Genomic DNA, 20,990 nt, shown 5'->3' on the forward strand with positions numbered 1-20,990 from the left:
ACCTGGGCTGAGGCTGAAGTCTAGTGGTGCCTGAGACTTGGGGGTGCTTCCTTTGGGGCTCCCTGAGGCTGGCTCCCCCTCGGGTCCCACCAGTCCCTTCCCACCCCCGAGGCTCCACTTCCCACTGGGACACTCAGAACAGAGACCAGGGCCAGGGGGCCGGGGACCCTCAGTGGGGGCGGGCGAAATGGGGGGTTGGGGGGGAGTTCAGGCAGCCTAGGGAAATGTCACTGCTGCAGAGAGGGGCGCCCATCACCAGAACTGATGAGAGGGCCTTGGGCCCCAGCCAGTGCCTGGAGGGAGGGGTTGGTTCTCAGGTGTGGGGTGTGCCAAGGGGGGATGTTGCTGAGGGAGGTCAAGCCACGGCTTCCACCACAGTCGGAGTCATCCACGTTAAGGCCACTATTGCAGCCGGCACCACAGCCCTTCTGTAGCCTCTGCCAGCGGTGCAGGAGCCAGGGGACAATGGCGCCCAGGTTGACAGGGCCACCCCACCGCGCCCGCGTCCCAGGAGTGTTACCGCTGCAGCCTGGAACGCACCACAGCGAACATGGGGAGGGATGCAAAATGGTACAGTCCGCCTGGGAGCCCAGCGCGGGGGAGGGGCGGCCATGCTGCAAGACCATTTTATTTGAGGGGGAGAAATACGACGGCTGCCTCATCCCCTCATGGAGAGGGGACTGTCGAAATCCCGCTGGTCCCACGACCCCCATCCCATCTCCCCGACTCCCACCGCCTTGGCGAGCCTGGTTCTCTGGTCGCGCCCGCCTCTCTCACATCCGCCATTTTACCCATCTCCCCACCCCGCCTCGCCGCGGTTGCTGTCAAGCACCAGAGCTGACAATTGCCATCGTGGGCTCTGATTGGTCCACGGCTATTCTAGTCCTTGCCTTTCTCTGAAGCTACCTGGCCTGGGAGAATAACGTAGCCCCGCCTTTGCTCCCGTGCGCCAGGCTCCCATTGGGCACGCGTTCTGGGCATGCGCAGTGGATGCCAGCCCAGTGAGAAGGGCAGCTGAAGCGGGACTTTGGGCACTTGGGGTGGTGGGGCAGACTGTTCACCTGTGGAAGGGGCAGGAGGTGGTGCTCACTGCTGGGAGTTAGTGACATCACACGCTGGGCGATCCAATCATCAGCTCTGTAACAAGCTCTGCACCTGGTGGTTCCTTTATTCTCTACTCAAAACAAAAAGTGTTCTTTGAATTTGAGTTTCAGAAAAACTCTAAGAAGCTATAATAATAAAATTAAATCCTGGTGCAGTAGCGCAGGCACAGTGGGGTGTCTGGCTTTCCCATAAATAAAAAAGTGGACATTTTGTGGTCTTTGAATTCAATGTACTAAAGTTATTAATTTTACTCCTGATTACAAAATGTACAGCAATTAAAAGCCCTAAAAGTGAGGCCTTTGACAAAGTGTGTTTTAAAGAACAAGCACTTTGCCCTGGCCGGTTTGGCTCAGTGGATAGAGCGTCGGCCTGCAGACTGAAGGGTCCCATGTTGGATTCCAGTCAGGGCACAACATGCCGGGGTTGTGGGCTCAAGCCCCAGTGTGGAGCGTGCAGGAGGCAGCCAATCCATGATTCTCTCTCATCATTGATGTTTCTATCTCTCTCCCTCAACCTTCCTCTCTGAAATCAATAAACATATATTTAAAAGTAAATAAATACCCAAAGCACTTCTAGTATTAAACATTGACATTGTGTGAGCTATACAAGAAGAGCATTCTTTTCCAACCCATTTATTTCAGGTCAGGGTCTCGGGTGGCAGGACCCTATCCCTACAGCTCAGGATGCAAAGAGGGACCCAACCCTGGACAGGACGTCCCTCCATGGCAGGATGCACTCACACCCACACCCACGCTCACTCAGACTGGGACAGTGTAGACACCACAGCTTATCTGCACAACTCTGGGAGGTGGGAGGATACCGGAGTTCCGGGAGAAAACCCATGCAGACATGGGAGAACCTGCAAACTCCACATAAATTTTAATAAAAAATTTTAAAGGCTTATAAAAAATAAAATAAGCAATTTTAATGTTTTTTTTTCTCTCTAGGTCTTTTTTTAAAAAATTATTTTAAAGAGGAAAGGAGTGGGAGAGAGAAACATCAATGACGAGAGAGAATCATTGATTGGCTGCCTCCTGCACGCCCCCTACTGGGGATCAAGACCCCAATCCCGGCTGGAGCCCTGACTGGGAATCAAAACATGATCTGGTTCATAAGTCAACACTCAACCACTGAGCCTCACTGGCTGGCCAAAATGGCCTGACTATTTTAATATATTTCAGACCATTTTAATATATGTAGGACCCTAAACCCCAAATCTGCCATCTTATTAAAACAGGAAGCTGCTGCTGGTGACAAGGAGGTGATAACTAAACCAATCAGAGCACCATCAGCCATTCCTTCCCCAGCCTTTAGACATTTCTTTAGTGCATCCCTGCATCCACGAATTGGAACTTTCGGATCAATTTCCCTTTTGTTGTAATATATAATTTGCAAAACAAAATTATTTGGCCTCTGATGGCCTGCATCTGTAGCAAGCACCTACTGGTTTGGTTAGCTGTCATCAATAGTGGAACTCTTTATTATTATTATTATTATTATTATTATTATTATTATTATTTTATTTGAGAATGTATTGTTTATTTTTTATTACATCTTTATTGATTTAATCAATACAAATATATTTTTTAAAAACAACAACAAACAAAAGAAATAGCAGTTGAATGAGTGAATAAATGAATGGGTGACTTGCATTCCAAAGGTTTCCACAACCTCCCAGAGTTTCCCATCACAAGAAATGCCTCCTTATTTAGAGCTGGCCCAGGGCTGAGCCCCCTGTGGTGGGGCACAGGGAACAGAAATGAATGAGTCCCACCTGGTGAGTTAACTGCTCATTAGGGAGACAATGCAGAAAACAATGGAGGGAAATGCAGTGTGGTGGAGAAAACAGTGGGGCAGAGGGAGGGCTGCCGAGGGAAGGAAAATAAACTGGTGTTAAGGGAGATGAGGCAAATAACTCTTGGTTTGTCCAAATGAGCTGCTCAATTCAAATATGTATGAGAAAACTTACATGAATATACATTATGAACTGACACCTTTAGGGGGTGGGTGGGTGGGTGGGAGGTAATCAACCAAGGACCTTGTATGCATGTGTGCATAACCCATGGACAGGGACAATGGGGCGGTGAGGGCCTGGGGTGGGGGTGGCAGTGGACTGGAGGGGGTCAATGGGGGGAAAAAGAGGACATATGTAATACTTTCAACAATATTTTTTTAAAAAAAAAATGGGACAAAATGGGATAAACACACACTTTTACCTGTGAGTGAGTTATTATCCAAGTGGATATTATTACAAGCGGCTTATTATTTGCCAGTAATTCCAGGGCATTTCGCTCGTCCCTTTGTCCCCTTCTCAAGGCTCTCACCTTCTCAAGCCCAGGTCCTCTGCGGAGCGTGCACGACTCAGTCATATATTCCCTTCCCTCCAGACACCCAGCTCCCGTCCTTGCTCAGCCAGTTCTCTGGACAGTACAGGGCTGAACTCCCAAGAAGGATGAGAATATTGAGTGACTCATATTTCTGTGCTCCCTCCACAGTGCTCGGGTCAGATCAAGAGAAAGGTAGCCTGGCCGGCGTGGCTCAGTGGTTGAGCATCGATCTATGAACCAACCAGGAGGTCACGGTTTGATTCCTGGTCAGGGCACATGCCCGGGTTGCGGGCTCGATCCCTAGTGTGGGGTGTGCAGGAGGCAGCCGATCAGTGATTCTCTCTCATCCTTGATGTTTCTCTCGCTTCCTCTTCTCTGAAATCAATAAAATATATATGTTTTTAAGGAGATAGAGAAAGGTATATATGTGTGTGATATGTAATATACTGCTTCCTTATAAATATGTTCAGCAATCTGTTTGTCCCTCAGACCCTATTTCAGAATTTCCTGGTCTAATAGTTTCAGATTTCACTGCTGCAGGTAGACATAATGCCAGCTCCAGGCCAAATACCACACCTGTCATCACCTGCTGGGCAGCCCAAGGGCAGGTGGATGAGCCAAAGGAATGTTTACTGGGAGTAGAATTAGAATGTCGATGAGAGGTTTCTGTTTCAGGATTTGGGAAATGCATAGAGCTTAACTCTTTACGTTCTTTTTGTAATCCTGTATCCTATTTTTATTTTACTTTTCCCTCTGTAATATATCTTTTTTTCTTTGCTAATAAGAATTGATAATATATTTTTAATTAGGGAAAATAAAAGCAGTTTGGGCACATTGCTTCAACATTGCAACTCAGAAACCAAATTATGGGAAAGGGAAAAAATCCCCTTTGAATCAGTTATGAAATTCTTAGGATTTATAAGATATGAGTAAGGACTGATACATACATATTTACTGTCCGTAGTTATTCTAAAATACATGAAAGTCAGATAAAGGAGCGATTGGGGGGTCTGGATTTGGGATTGGTTGGTTTGCAGATCAAAGGCATTGCTCAAGGTCGAATTTGTTGTTTGCTATCTCTAGGAATTAGCTAGCCTTGGGAGGGTAGCCTCTCCAGGATTAGCAAGGCTCCAAAATGTCCAAGGATAAACCATAAAATACAGATAATTTAAAAAATGAGTAATACATAACTTGATCATAAAAGAGTAAAGTGATTTGTGCAGAGACCTCAGATGTCTCAACTTCGTTTGCCTCATTGTCACTTTTCTCACGGCAAGTTAGCGAAGTTGCTTTGCAAAAACAAAGTAGCAAAACAACAAAGTAGCTTTGAAGCAGCTTCCACAGCAGAACTGGTGCTGCTCAGTGGAGAATAGGTGCAACCGCCATGTCCTTCAACTTAGATTTCCACCATTGCTTTTCTTGTCTTTTTTTGAAATATATTTTTATTGATTTCAGAGAGGAAGGGAGAGGGAGAGAGACATAGAAACATCAATGATGAGAGAGAATCACAGATCAGCTGCCTCCTGCACGCCCCACACTGGGGATCGAGCCCACAACCCGGGCATGTGCCCTTGACCAAAATCGAACCCAGGACCCTTCAGTCCGCAGGCCAACGCTCTATCCACTGAGCCAAACCAGCTCCACCATTCCTTTTCATTCATGTCTCTGACACTCTACAAACTATAGCTTTTGTTTTCATCAAATCATTTAAGTATTGAAATTAATATTAAACAATGTTATAACAAATGTTTCAAGACCTGCTTTAAATCTCTACAGGGTAAACACTATTATTATCCCCATTTTATTTTGTATTTGTAAAAAAACATGTTTTATTGCCCTACCAGCATAGCTCAGTGTTTGAGTGTGGACCCATAAACCAAGAGGTCCCTGGTTCAGAAAAAAAAAAAAAAAAAGAGGTCCCTGGTTCGTTTTCCGTCAGGGCACGATCCCCGGGAGCGGGTGTGCAGAGGCAGCTGATCAATGATGTTTCTCATGGATGTTTCTATCTCTCTATCCCTCTCTCTCTCTCTTTAAAAATCAATAAAAACATATTAAAAATAAACTGATACACTGAGACAATGGCACAGTATTCAGTGCTAAGAAGGACATGAATCAGCAAGCTAGGAAAAGGCAAGGAAGGAGGAAACGTAAATGCACATTACTACGTGAAAGAAGCCAATCATATGATTCCAACGATACGACATTGTGGAAAAAAGCAAAACTATGGAGACAGTAAAAACATCAGTGGTTGCCAGGGGTTACAGAGGAGAGAGGGATGAACAGGCAGAGCACAGGGGATTTTTAGGGCAGTGAAGATGCTATAATGATGGATACATGTCATGATGTATTTGTCCAAATCAATAGAATGAACCTTAATGTGAACCATGGACTTTGGATGATAATGATGTGTTGCTGGTGGGGGAGCCTGTGCGTGAGTGGGTACAGGGAGTATATGGGAATCCTCTACAATTTCTGCTCAATTTTGCTGTGTACCAAAAACTGCTCTTAAAACGGTCTATTTTATAAAAGATTTGAAACGACAATTCTATAGTCATTTTAGGCATATTGGCATTCTGAGATTACAAACAAGGTTATGATTATAAATAAGGTTATGGTTATGGTCAATCAAAAACTATATGACTTGTAGCAAACTGTTCTCTCAAAAAATCTTTAAACTGTAAATTTGTGAGCATTGATTAAGCTGAATGACAATGCAATGCAGTGAAAAACACTTTTCATCTGTTCTCTCCAAAATAGAGTAGTTAATGGTAAAAAAGGGAGCCACCACTCTTCTGTCTTCTTCATTCCTTTCAGACAGAGAAGAGCAATTCTTAAATTGTCTTTGATGGTATTTGTGTGACACCATTAATTCTTGTCATTCAGCATTTTTTCCTTTCAGGTCTTTGCATGGGAAAAGAGGCGGAACAAAGAGAACCCCAGGCCTGGCCCTGTGAGTGTCCTCGGCCCTCTGTGAAATCAATGGCTTCCTAATTGGGCCACAGGTGGGGAGGAGCCCCCCTGCTTCCCCTGACTCCCTGCCCCCCGCTGCTCCCCCTGCCCCTCTTCCTGCTGCTTCACCTGCCCCCCTGCTCCCCGCTGCTCCCCCAGCCCCCTTCCTGCTGCTTCATCTGCCCCCCCTGCTCCCTGCTGCTTCGCCTGCCTCCCCCCTGCCCCCGTGCTTCCCTGATCCCTTTGCCCCCCGCCGTTCCCCTGGCTCCCCGCTGCTCCCTGTCGCTCCACCTGCTTCCCTGGCCCCCCTGCTTCCCGCTGTTTCTCTTCGCCCCTGCGGGCAACTCTGCGCTAAGAAGAGATTCTTGCTGCCACCTTGTGGGGAAGTGAAAAACCAAAGTCAACGTTTGATTACAGTCAAGGGAAAACATCGGATCTTGCTGAAGATACATCCTTTTAATTAATTCCTTTACTACGCAGTTGACATGTGTTTGAAATGTTCACGGTAGAAATAGCATCCCTTTTAGGCCTTCAGCCACCGAATTCTACCGCCTTTGTTCGGCTGCAGTCTCCAGGGATTCCAAAGGGATTAGAAATTGTTTTGGATTTTTAAAAAAATGTATTAATTACCTCGTTGCACAAGGCAGCTTGCCAGGCAATGCCAAAGGTAATGAAACAGTCCTGGCTTCTCCTCTCCAGAAATGTATTGCTGAAGAGGGGCTCGGGGTGCAAGAGGAAGAACAGAATCAGGGGGAGCCAATACCCACGTGCAAAGCTATTTCCCCGAATGTACTACCGACCAGAGACACACACATTTTGGAAACAGAGTTAGGAAAGGGTGGGCCCAGCCGGCGTGGCTCAGTGGTTGAGTGTGGACCTATGAACCAGATGGTCAAGGTTCGATTCCCAGTCAGGGAACATGCCTGGGTTGCAGGCTCGATCCCCAGTGTGGGGGGTGCAGGAGGCAGCCGATCGGTGATTCTCTCTCATCATTGATGCTTCTGTCTCTCTCTCTCCCTCTCCCTTCCTCTCTGAAATCAACAAAAAGGTGGGATGTATTTATATACTTTACAAAGTGATCCCCCTGATGTTTCCCGTACCCACCTGGCATCTACATAGTTATTACAGAATTATTGACTGTACTCCCTGTGCTGTACTTACATCCCGGTGACTGCTTTGTAACACCAATCTGTACTTCGCAATCCCTTCACCTCTTTCACCCAGTCCCCCAACCCCTCCCCTCTGGCAACCACCAGTCTGTTCTCTGTGCCTATGAGTCTGTTTCTGTTTGTTTGTTAATATTGTTCTTTAGATGCCACATAAAGTGAAATCATATGGACAACTATAATTGAAAAAATAAAAATAAATAAAAAGGAAGGATAGAATGCAAAGAACAGGGCCACTGGAGAACAGAATTTTGACAGAGGCACTTGCCATTAAATCTCATGTACTTAATGAAACAAGGCTCCTTAGCCACAAGTCCAAGTTCCCTACATTGTATTCTTCTGTCGTCGTCATCATCATCGGTGTTTTTTGAAACTATCCAATACCCACCTATGTAAAAGATGTGTCTATCATTTCACTTTTTATCCAATCCCAGAGGTTTCCCCCCTTGGCTTTCTCCACCTCCCTAAGCTATCACCAACGGATTTCATGTAACCCACTATGTCTCCTCTTTTGATTGCAACATATAAAATAAGTTGCAAAACTGCCATTCCCCAAGCATTATCTCAATCCGCTGAGATTTTGCTTCCCAGCAATTGTCCTCAGTTTGGCTTACATAAACTCACAAAAATTCTTCACAGTTTTGAATGCTTCTTACATTGACATAACAACTAGAGGTGATGAAAATGTTAGGCTGATAGTTATAATCATTCCACTCCACAATGTATACACACATCAAAACATGTTTTACAACCTAAATATATACAATTTTTAATTTGCCAACAGAAGTAAACTGTGGGTGAAAAAAAGTAAACTCCCAGGGTGTTCCAATCATAAATTCCTAACTGAGCAGGTCAAGCCCCAGACCTTTAACTTTATATATATTTCAAAGAGGAAGGGAGAGGGAGAGATAGAAACATCAAAGAGAGAGGGAGAGATAGAAATATCAATGATGAGAGAGGATCAATGATTGGCTGCCTCCTGCACGCCCCACATCAGGGATTGAGCCCACAACCGAGGCATGTGCCCTGACTGGGAATGGGACCGTGACCTCTTGGTTCATAGGTCAATGCTCAACCACTGAGCCATGCCAGCTGGACAAACCTCTTTAATAAATGGCTTATCCTCATCAGTTTTTTTAAAATTACATATTATTTACTTCTTGGCAGTTCATATTACTCTGTCCAAAATTCTTGTGCTTTTCTGGTTTTATACTAGTAAGTCTGTGGGGCTACAGGACAAGGGTGACACCCTGGGCCACACAGCAGAAAATGGAACATTTGACACAGAACATCCACTTTTTTCTTTATTTTTAAATCCTCACCTGAGGATATGTTTATTGATTTTAGAGAGAGGAAAAGAGAGAGAGAGAAAGAGAGAGAGAACATATTTAAAGTCTAAGAAAATTTAAACACAATATGGACACTAGTCAAATTTTGATGGACTAATGAATCCACACACACACACACACACACACACACACACACACACACAAACATGTGTATCCATGTATGGGTATGTGTGGGAGAGGACAAGAGGTTGACCAACTTTGAATTTTGTCAACTTTGGACACTAACAAACTAACAAAGCCTCAACTTCTACTATTCTCACCATCATTTAAAAAAATAAAAAATTATTTTCACATAAAAAATAGGAAGGACATAATCTTAGTATATAGCCAGTCATCCTGTAGAGCTCCAGAGAAGGAAGCAAGAATGGGTGTGAAGATGTTAAAGATTGAACAGGAAGGAGAGAAGGCAAGGAAACGTCTACTTTTCTAGGTCATGTAGGATGGGACATCTCCTGAAGGGATAAGGAAATGAACTTGGGGGTTCTGGTAAAACTTTGGGAGCTCTTTTGAGGGAAGTAGGGAACAAAGGTGTTTTTCATGGTGTTATGGCCCAGGAGCACCTGTGATCCCTTCTTGGCTTAAGAAATTGATGTGACTGCACCTCACTTGTTATTGGTGATAAGTTAGGGGGAAAGTGGGAGCTAGCACAGAAACCCCAGGCTATTTGTGAAGGCCTGGAAAACTCTGATTTCAAGCCCTGGCCGGTTTGGCTCCGTAGATAAGAGCACTGGTCTGCAGACTGAAGGGTCCTGGGTTTGATTACGGTCAAGGGCACATGCCTGGGTTGTGGGCTAGGTCCCAAGTGGGGGGTGTACAGGAGGCAGCCGATCAATGATTCTCTCTCATCATTGATGTTTCTATCTCTCTCTTCCTCTCCCTTCCTCTCCAAAATCAATATATATATTTTAAGCCAAGAAAATGAAATACTTCTTTATTTTTTAAAAATATATTTTATTGATTTTTTTTACAGAGAGGAAGGGAGAGGGATAGAGAGAAAAATCAATGAGAGAGAAACATCAATCAGCTGCCTCCTGCACACTCCCTACTGGGGATGTGCCCGCAACCAAGGCACATGCCCTTGTCCGGAATCGAACCCGGGACCCTTCAGTCCGCAGGCTGACGCTCTATCCACTGAGCCAAACCAGTTAGGGTGAAATACTTCTTTATATATGATTTTTAGAGAGGGGGAAAGAGAGAAACATCATTGATCAGCTGCCTCCTGCACATCCTATGCAAGGGATTGAGCCCACAACCCTGGCATGTGCCCTGACTGGGAATTGACCTCTTGACCTCTTGGTTTCTGGGTGGACTCTCAACTACTGAGCCACACTGGCTGGGCTGAAATACTTCTTTTGCAAAGATTCCTAGGAAAGCTTGTCCTAACTCTAAGAACCGGCCCATGAGGAAGTCAACAGTCTTTGGTAAGGGGCATGGTGGTGGCAGTAGCATCTCCCCATCCTCAGTTCTCATCTGTGGCATGAAGTTGAACCTGGGCTTATCTGCAAGTCAGAAACTCTGGTTGTTATTGCTGAGGGCGCCGAGACGAGATAAAGTCTGTCCATCTCTCCTGGTTCTCGCCCAGGGCTGCATTTTTATTTTTAAATGGTGAAATAGGCATTCACAAGTTATTATTACTGGAAAACTGCATATGATGTAACAGTGCATTATATGCAGAAGTGAAAAAGTATGGTCCAAAATTATATGTTAGGTCTGATCATATCATTGAATCGATACCCCTTCCCTGGGAACTGACCTTTAAGCCACTTCACAAACAACATTCCCTTTCGCTGAGACCACATTCCACTTGCTAAGACCACATTCCACTTGCTAAGACCATTATCTCTCCTCTTGGGACCTTCCCAGGATCCAGACCCGCATAGAGGATTCTCTGCCCAGAAAACCGTGCCTAGAGTCTTTTAAAATCTCTGATTCCCTGTCCCTGGGTGCTGGCGCCATTTTGGGGCTCAGCCCGTCTGGTGTCCAGATGACCTAATAAATTTATAATCCCTCACCACTTTGGCCCTGTGCATTCCTCCTTTGGTGACCCTAACAATATGTACAAGTGAACCCAATTCTATATAAATATATTTATGTAAATGGAAACTTAGAAATGTATAAATGTAAAGTACAGAAATGAGAAATTATTGCTAGGATATTGGGTTTATGTCTGCCATTTATTTCTACAACAGAGTTCCTTCTTTTCTGAAACACTTGCCAGCAGTGTGGATGCCTTTTCTAGTGGTAAGAGAAAGTACTATTTCTGAAATGAAAGTAAAAGAAATAGGAACCATGTGTGTGTCCTCTGGGTGAGGATCGCGTGGGGCACACTGATGGACTGATGGGGACCTTTTGAAGGTTCCTCCAAGGGCGTGCCCCCAGTAGCTACTTCCCGCTTAGCACAGCTGGTCTAGGGCACTGGTTCTCAGAATCCACTGGAGGGTCTGTTAAAACATAGGCTAAGAAGCCCATCCCCACAGTGGGTCTGGTGTGAGGGTCTCAGAATTTGCATTTCTAAAAAGTTCCCAGTGTTGTGGATGCTTCTAACTACTACACTTTCAGAACCACTGGCCTAGTATCTGGATCTGCAAATGGAGGAGCCCACCTGTAGCCCAGAAGGTGTGAGAGGCCAGCCCTAGCCGGTAGCTCGTTTAGTTAGAGCATCAACCCCATACACCAAGGTTGCGGGTTCGATCACTGGTCAGGGCAAATACAAGAAGCAACCAATGAATGCATACATAAGTGGAACTCCAACTTGATGTTTCTTTCCCTCTCTCTTTCTCTCTAAAATAAATCAATTAAATTATATATAAATTATATATATACATATATATATCTTAAAGGTGCGCAAGGCTCTGCACCTTACAGCTTGGTAGCTGCAGATGGCTCACCCCTCCAAGCCTTTAGTTTCCAGCATTTCTGACAACACAGGACACAGAAAAATTGTGGGATGTAATGTGGAGTTCACTAGGGCGGACTTACAAAGCCTAGGTCAAGTAGAAATGGAATTCTGGAAATGTAAAAGATGGAATTCTAGAAATGATAACTGATAAGAGATGGCAGTTTAGACCTCAGATTGATCCCTGATTCAAAGAAGAAAGGAAAGTACCACAGCAAACCCCCAGCAGGCAGCCTCCTTCCCAGAAGCCTTTGACGTGGTGACATTTTTTCCCCAGACCCTAGGGGTGAGAAAAGAGGCCATGTAGATGGGGGTAGGTTGAGGGAATGCAGGCTTCTTGGCATTTCTGGAGCAACGTTGTCACCGAGATGAACCTCTGATGAAGTGGCAAGCCACATGGAGGAAGAGGATGAGCCTGTAATATGGGAAAGAAAGGCATGCTTTGTTAGCGTTGAAAATTCTAAAATCCTGAGAAAAGGCTCCAGAAGGCAAGTTGACCGTGATCCCACTGATTGCAGATGGGACAATTTGAGCATCAACAAGGATTATAATTGCAAAGGCTTGAAACACATAAAAATAAGCATGTTTACAATCCACAAGTTCAGGATGATACAAATAAAGATAGCTCATTGGTCAACTTGGGGAAAATGATGGAGAAACAACTCTTTATATTGAAAAGTGGTAAATACAGGGAAAAATCATGCGTTTATTCTGTTTTTCTTGTATAAGCCAAAGAGTTGGCAAGGAGAAGTTCTCCTTTATAAAAATACTAGAGGCCCGGTGCACGGATGCGTGCACATTGAAAGGAAATTAATTAGAAGAATTATGAATGAAATTGAGTATATTTTTTACATGTTTATTGACTATTTGTCTTCCTTTTTAAAAAAATATATTTTATTGATTTTTCACAGAGAGGAAGGGAGAGAGATAGAGTCAGAAACATCGATGAGAGAGAAACATCAATCAGCCGCCTCCTGCACATCTCCCAGTGGGGATGTGCCCGCAACCCAGGCACATGCCCTCGACCAGAATCCAACCTGGGACCCTTCAGTCCGCAGGCCAATGCTCTATCCACTGAGCCAAACCGGTTTTGGCTGTCTTCCTTTTTGTGAGCTTTCCATTCATATCTTTTGTCTATTTTCTAGTCACTTTTTGTCTTTCCTTATTGATTTATAAATTAAAGAAGTTAGCCCTTTCTTTTGGGTTCTGGACCCAATTCCACTGTGAGGGCGGGTTTCCCTACACATCCAACAAGCATTTTTCTGACACAAGCTGGGTGTCCTACAAGTGAGCTCAATTTTGACCTGATCTAACCAGAAACAGCATCAGATTCTACAGGTTGAGGGCTCAGACCCACAGACTGTCTCCACAACTTCATTCTTTTTGTTGTTAATCCTCACCTAAGGATACTAGGTATTTTCCCATTGATTTTCAGAGTAAAAGTGAGGAGAGAGAGAGAGAGAGAGAGAGAGACAAAACCATTAATGTGAGAGAGACACATGGATTGGTTGCCTCCTACATGCACGCACCCCGATCAGGGCTGGGGATTGAGCCTGCAACCAAGATAGGTGCCCTTGACCCTTCAGTCCAGGGTCTGACACTCTATCCACTGAGCCAAACCGGCTAGTTCCCAGTCAACTTCAGACCCCAGTCTCAAGGCCAGGTTACTAACTGTATTTCTGTCTGACTTGGCATAACTAGGATGTTCCCACAACCCCAACTTGGGTTTAATTTGCTCAAGTGGGTCAAAGAACTGAGAGAAACATTTACTTACTAGATCACTGCTTTATTATGAAAGGATATGACTCAGGAACAGCCAGATGGAAGAGATGCTTAGAGCAAGGTTTGGGCAAAGGGTACAGAGCGATCTTCTATGCTCTCCCCAAATCTCCTCGTGTTCACCAAAAGAAGCTCTCCAAACCCTATCCTTTTTTTCTTTTCTTTTTTAAGCGGCCTTCATTACAGAGGCATGGCTGATTAAATCATGGTCTTGGGTCATTGAACTCAAGCTCCAGCCCCTCTCCCTTTCCCAGGGGCCAGGGGGTGGCACTGAAAGTCCTAATCCTCTAATCACTTGGTTGGTTTCTCTGGCAACCAGCCCCAATCCTTAGGTGCTTTGCAAAGTAACATCATTAACATAACAAGAGACACCTTTATCACTCCCAGCACTTAGGAAATTCCAAGGGTTTGGGGAGCCTAGATCCAGGAACTGTAGACAAAAACAAAATATAAATATAAATCACAATCTCACACCCTTTGTCTTTCATATGTTGCAAATATTTCCCCCAGTTTATCTGTTGTCTGTTGATTTTGTTTTGGGTATATTGTTTGGGATTTTTCAACTATATCCTTTATATGTTAAACTATGCATTTTGCTCTGAGATTGTATCTTATGCATTTTGGTAGGTAATGTTTTCATAACAAAAATTGTTCAATATTTCTACTCTAGATGTTCTGCAAATTTTGGTTTATTTATACATTGATGCAAGAGTTGCTTAGGAGAACACACACAAAAAGAGCTGCTTAAGAGAGAGTAAACTTTTCTTTCAAAGATATTGGAGTTTTGTGATTTATTTATTTATTTATTTATTTACATCCAAGTTCATTCTATTTTGGCCACAGAATGTAATGTGGATTCATTCTTCTTTTTGGAATTTATTGAAATTTTCTTTGTGGCCTAACATGAGTATCAAGGATTATTAATGCTCCATAGTTACTGACTAAAAAATGTATTCATGGGTATAAGAGAATAAACTTGCTAGAGCTTTATTAATTATACTGTTTTTGCTGTGACTACTAGATCTATCCTAGGCTGACAAAGGTAAGTCTGCTGCTTCTGTTTCCATGATCCATTTGTTGCATTTCCTGGAGGTTATACTTTTTGCCACTCTAGTATTTACTACATTCAGGCTTATGACCGGTAAAGTGTTATTATAAACTGTTCCCTTCAGCACCGGAAGTGCTTGTGGAGTCATTCTGGATCTCCAGTGCTACATTTTGAACAATGTCATACTTTCCTTTCTGGCCATTTGACATGTTTTCAGTTAGTGCTTATTTATTTGTTGTTTTTCTTTCTTTAAAAAATATATTTTTGTTGATTTCAGAGAGGAAGGGAGAGGGAGAGAGAGAGATATATATAAACATCAATGATGAGATAGAATCATTGATCAGCTGCCTCCCATACGTCCCTCACATTGGGGATGGAGCCTGCAACCCGGGAATGTGCCTGTTAGGTCTGATCAAATAATTGAATTGATATCCCTCTCCCGGAAACTGGCTTTTCAGGCCATTTCACTATGGACATTCCCTTTGCTGAGACCACATTTCACTTGTGGCAACCATATTCCATTATCTCCCCTCAGTGTATGTACAGGGAATTCTCCACCCAGAAAAAGCCTGCCAAAAATCCTTTAAAAGCCACTGACTGCTGTCACTGGGTGCTGGAGCCATCCAGGCTCAGCCACCTGGTGTGCAGATGATCAAGTAAATTCGTAATCCCTCACCATTCTGGCCTCGTGCATTCCTCCTTCAGCGACCTAACAGTGCCTTGACCAGGAATCGAACCATAACCTCCTGGTTCACAGGTAGATGCTTAACCACTGAGAAACACCCTTTCATATCACTTCCTGAAGAGAAGCTTTGATCACGGCCATCAAATATGGGTGCCTCTGTTGGCATGAGTTGTTAGGCTCTTTCCATGTAGGGTTACCTTCTGCTCACACATCAACTTCTGGTCTCTCCTCAGCTGTGGCCAAGGGGCAGGAAGGTTCTCAACCTGCATGGAAAGAACCATTGTAATCTGGACGACCAGCATCAAATGGGGACCCCTCCCCCTAGGGAGCAACAGAATTGGCAGCCATTTCAAGGCTTCTGTAATTTCGTACAGACCTTGTGCAGGAAAGAGTAGAGCAGACTTGAGACTTGTCCTTAGGCCTACAAGTTTGGCCCTTGGTTATTGTTATGGACTGAATCATGTGTCCCGTCCCCCCGTCCCCCCGTCCCCCTGCACCCCAAATGTATATGTTAAAGCCTTAATCCCCCAAAGCGGCTATATTTGAAGATGAGGCCTTCAAGAAGGAAATTAAGATTAAATAAGGTCATAAAGGTGGGGCCCTAATCCAATAGGACTGGTGTCCTTATATGAAGAAGAGTCCAGAGATCTCTTTCTCCTTGCAGACACAGAGGGAAGGCCATGTGAGGACATAGTGAGAAGGTGGCCATCTACAAATCAGAAGGAGTGTCCTCACCAGAAACCAACCCTGGTGGCACCTTGATTTTGGACTTCTGGCCTCCAGAACTATAAGAAATACATTTCTGTTTTTTAAGCCACCCAGTCTGTGGTATTGTGTATGGCAGCCTCAGCTAATACAGCTGGCATCTGGGAACTCAGATCCGGGGAGGGTTTCCACCGCTCTCTAAATGATGAGTGGCTCACTACACCTAAACTGTACAAACACTGGTTTATGCTGAACACCTGCTTTCCTTCTGGGGATCTGGGACTTTGGTATATGCTAGCCTATGTGACTGGTCCCTGATAAAAATCTTGGGTTCTTCGGCTCAGGTGAGTTTCCCTGTAGACAGTATTTCCAATGTGTTGTTACAGTTTATTGTTAGAGGAATTAAGCATGTCCTGTGTGATTCCCCTGGGAGAGGAGTCATGGGAGCTTATTTCTGGTTCCCTCCAAAGTTCACCTGTGGGCCTTTTCCCTCTGGGGATTGTGCTTTATGTCCTTTCACTGTAATAAATCATAGCCATAAGAATGACTACATGGAGTCCTGGAATATTATGCCATTATTCTCAAAGCCCCTCCATTCATTGATTTACTGCTTGTATTGCTGCCAGCAACGTGGGGCAGAATCCTTGCCTTAATCACCATTGTATTCCCAGTGCCTGGCACAGAATAGGCTCCCAGTAAATGTCTGCTGAGTCCTTTTTCTGACTTAAAATTTATTCTCCAGTGGTTTTGGAAGTCAGAAGTCTGAAATCAAGGTGTTGGCAGGGCTGTTCTCCCTCTGAAGACTCTAGGGAAGAAAGGATCCTTTCCGGCCTTGTGGATGCAAAGGGGCCATATGCTAATGTCACTAACTCAGGGAAGGCCTGCCTGTTGGCCTTGCAAACTCAGAGACCTAAAGTAACCACAAAGGATGGTCTGAAATTAAAACCTTTAATTTAAAAGCAGTTTATAGTGGGTAGTCATGTCCTAGGTGGCTATCTTCCCTGACAAAGATCAACTTGGATCTTTACTGAGCCTATTGTATTTTTGCATCTAGATAACATACCTGTGGAATGTCAAGGTAACTTGTAACTTCCCTTTTTCCAGACCCCTCAGGACACAACCAATGGCCAGGGCACCAGGACAGAGACTGCACATCCCCTCATTCTTATTGTTACCTTGTTAATTGTTGACTGTTAACTATCCTGTACCCACTTATGTAAAAGAAGTATGTGTCAGGGGCAATAGGGAGTGAAGACCTGGTTGGGGAGGGTAGGGGCTGGGAGAGGGGGGGCAAGGGGGGAAATAGGAGATATCTATAATACTATCAACAATAAAAAATATTTCAAAAAAGAAGTATGTGTCTATCATTTTACTTTTTTATCCAATCCCAGAGATTTCCCCACTTTGCTTTCTCCCACCTCCCTAATCTATCACCAATAGATTTCATGTAACCCACTTACGTCTCCTCCTTTTATTGTAATGTATAAAAACAAGGTGAAAACCCACCATTCTCTGGAGCATTATCCCAATATGTTGAGATTCTGCTTCCTGGCAATTGTCGACAGCTTGGCTCAAAGAAACTTAGAAAAATTCTTTACAGGTTTGAATGTTTTCATACATTAACAGCCTTTTCTAGCTTCAGGTGGTTGGTGGTCCATAGCTTTCAGATGCATCACTCTAATTTCTTCCTCCATAGTCACATGGCATTCTCCCTGTGTGTGTCTATTTCTTCTCATAAGGACACTAGTGAGTGGATTTAGGGCCAACCCTAATCTGGTATGGCTTCATCTTAACTTACATCTTAAAGACATGATTTCCAAACGAGGTCACATTCACAGGTACCAGGGGTTAAGACTTGAATACTTTCTTAATGAAAGATGATATGGAACCTAGTATACCTTGTACCACACCACAAATAAGCAATCAGGACCCCTGCTCTGGGTTCTGAGCCAGGGGAGACCATGCTTTGGGTTACCTTTCCTAAAGTGGTCTATAGTCCCCTCTAGCGGCTGGGACTGGCTAGGGCCATAAGTACCATTTGAGTGAGGCAATCTGAGTCTGGACCAGGACCTAATTGGGCCCTGATCCCCACTTTTCCTTTTTAGAGGGGTTTCTCTTACCTTCTACCCCATGTATGGGGCCAGACAGTTCCCCTGATGAACTCTGGTACTTATACCTATGGGGCTCTTCCAGGGCTCTCTGGCCAGCTCCAAGGGGTGTGACCTAGCAAATGGTTCGCTTCTGCTGGCTAGTGTGGCTTTCTTTCACAGGATCACATGAGACTGGGCCATCAGTATGGTGGTGACATGCTGATTTTGAGTGATGCACTCATGTCGTTCACAGGCCATGTTCAAAGCCCTGGGTCTGAACAGGCTACTGCCAACCTTTGGGCTTGAGCTGCACTCGTAGGCCCATGTGTCAGCTCTCACATGTCAGTATTCCAACTGTGGGGCTACCTCCTGTCTAGAGCACCCAATGGTGGGCAGAAGGCTCAGTGTCTCCCCTTGCCAAATAAGGTCACATTCACAGGTATCAGGGGTTAAGATTGAATAATTTCCTAATGAAAGGAAATTATTCAAGTTTTGCCACTGGCTACCCGGCTGGCATGGCTCAGTAGTTGAGCGTCGACTCATGAACCAGGAGGTCATGATTCAATTCCAGTCAGGGCACATGCCCAGGTTGCAGGCTTGATCCTCAGTAGGGGGTGTGCAGGAAGCAGCCAATCAATTATTTTCTCTCTCCCTCTCCCTTCCTCTCTGAAATCAATAAAAAAATATATATTTTTAAAAAGTCTTGCCAAACCGGTGTGGCTCAGTGGATGGAGCGTCGGCCTGCGGACTGAAGGGTCCCGGGTTCGATTCCGGTCAAGGGCATGTACCTTGGTTGCGGGCACGTGCCCAGTGGGAGGTGTGCAGGAGGCAGCTGGTTGATGTTTCTCTCTCATCGATGTTTCTAGCTCTCTATCCCTCTCCCGTCCTCTCTGTAAAAAATTAATAAAAATATATTTTTTAAAAAAAGTCTTGCCCCTGGCACCCAGGGCAAATCATTCCCTCCACAGGCTGTCCACCGGGTATCAGGCCATGTCTACCTCCTCTAAGGACTTTTGAGACTATAGCCCCCCAACTCCAATGCAGCCTCTTGGCTCATCAATGTGGGGGGTATCATGCTTCTGCAGGTCAGTCTCAAGACATGCCAGATAGGAATGGACATTCTTTGCACAAATGGGACTTCTCTTCTCATTCTGCCAGAGCCCCTTGCTTTCCTCCCAACTGCTGATGGTGTGTGGAAAGCAAGGGCGCAGTCAAGCTTGCATCCTAGGAATGCAGGGATTATTGTTTAAAGAGTTCAAGAGAAGAGCTAGTTAGAGGGTGTGTTTTTCTATGTTTAGTCTATAAAATTCCACACAGTAAATTTAACATGACCAGAAAATGAAGCCTTGTTCACATTTTCTTGCTTACTCTGCATCATGTTTGCTTTTGTGGTCCTTATCAACAAAGCATCGTCACAATTTCTGAAGGAGGAGGCATCATTGGAAGCCAGTGTTTATGGGCAGTCCAACGAATGGTGCAGCGACTGTCACAGGTAAGACATAACCAGCATTAAAGAAATGGCATTAGGGAAATACAGAGGCCAGAAGATTTTTATTTTCCCAGTATAAACAGGTTCTAAAGAGCCATGGCATTGCGAGTAAGAAAGGTGTTGCTACCCTCTTGTGGTGGGAGATGAAGTTAGCCAAGAATGTCACTTCTGGCAATGAAGAATATCAAGAATATAAGGAGATGGTTCCTGGACCTGAACAGGAGGAGTTGGAGCCTGGACACTGTGAGGATTCCTCAGGTGCATTAATTAGACAATAAACAAGTAAGGAGGTACTTCTTCTTTGCACTTTGTTCTAAATCATCAATAAATCACAATAACCCGGTCCTCGTGGCTCAGTGGTTGAGCATCAACCTATAAACCAGGAGGTCAGGGTTCGATTCCTGGTCAGGGCACATGCCCGGGGTTGTGAGCTCAATCCTCAGTGTGGGGCGTGCAGGAGGCAGCCGATCAATGATTCTCATCATTGATGTTTCTATCTCTGTCCCTCTCCCTTCCTCTGAAATCAATAATAAGAAAAACATCACAGTAGCTCATATGGACCCATGATTTTATAATAGATTTTTATTCAAATTATTTATATAGTCACAGGTCTTGTGAAAAAATATTTGTCTAGGGCCCCACACACCTTAGGGGCAGTGTGGTAGGCAGCCTCCAAGGTCGTCCCCCATCACCCCCCTCCCCCGCCCCGCCTGCTAGTGTTCATGCCCCTGTGTAATCCTCTCCCTTTGGGTGTGGCCTGGATTTATGGACTCATTTCTAACAAAGAGAATACGGTAGAAAGGATGGGATATCATCTCTGAGGTTAGTTTATAAAAAGATTGCAGCTTCCATCTTAGGTGTGCTCTTTCTCCCTTCTTGGTTCTCTCCACCTTTTCCCTCCCTCGGTTGGAGCCCAGCCAGGGTAACGAAGTCCAGGCTGTCCTGTTGGAAAAACCATATGGGAAAGCGAGGCCGTGGAGGATGAAAGGACACATGGAGGGGAGCTGAAGTACTCCAGCCAGCAGTCAGCATCAACCACCAACCATGTGAGTGGGCCTTCTTGGCAGTGGATCCTGCGGCCCCAGATGCAAATTCCTGACAAACCCTGAGCCACAACTATCCAAGCCAGCTGCACCCAGACTCTAGACCAATAGAAACTGTGAGATAATACATGTTTGTGGTTTTAAGCCATTCCAAGAAAAAAATGTTAGATAAAATGTCTCTAAGACCAATGATTAAACCTATTTCCCCAAAGACATCAGTGAATACTCTATCTGATTTATAAAAATGGGTGACAAAATGGATGAATAATTTTTTCATGAAGAAAAAATATTGAGATATATAATAATCCTAAGACATAGCATACATAATATACCAAGAATATTAAGAGGGCTCAGTAAGTC

This window comes from Myotis nattereri (genome assembly GCF_964212035.1).
Source record: "Myotis nattereri genome assembly, chromosome: X".
Lineage (NCBI taxonomy): Eukaryota > Metazoa > Chordata > Mammalia > Chiroptera > Vespertilionidae > Myotis > Myotis nattereri.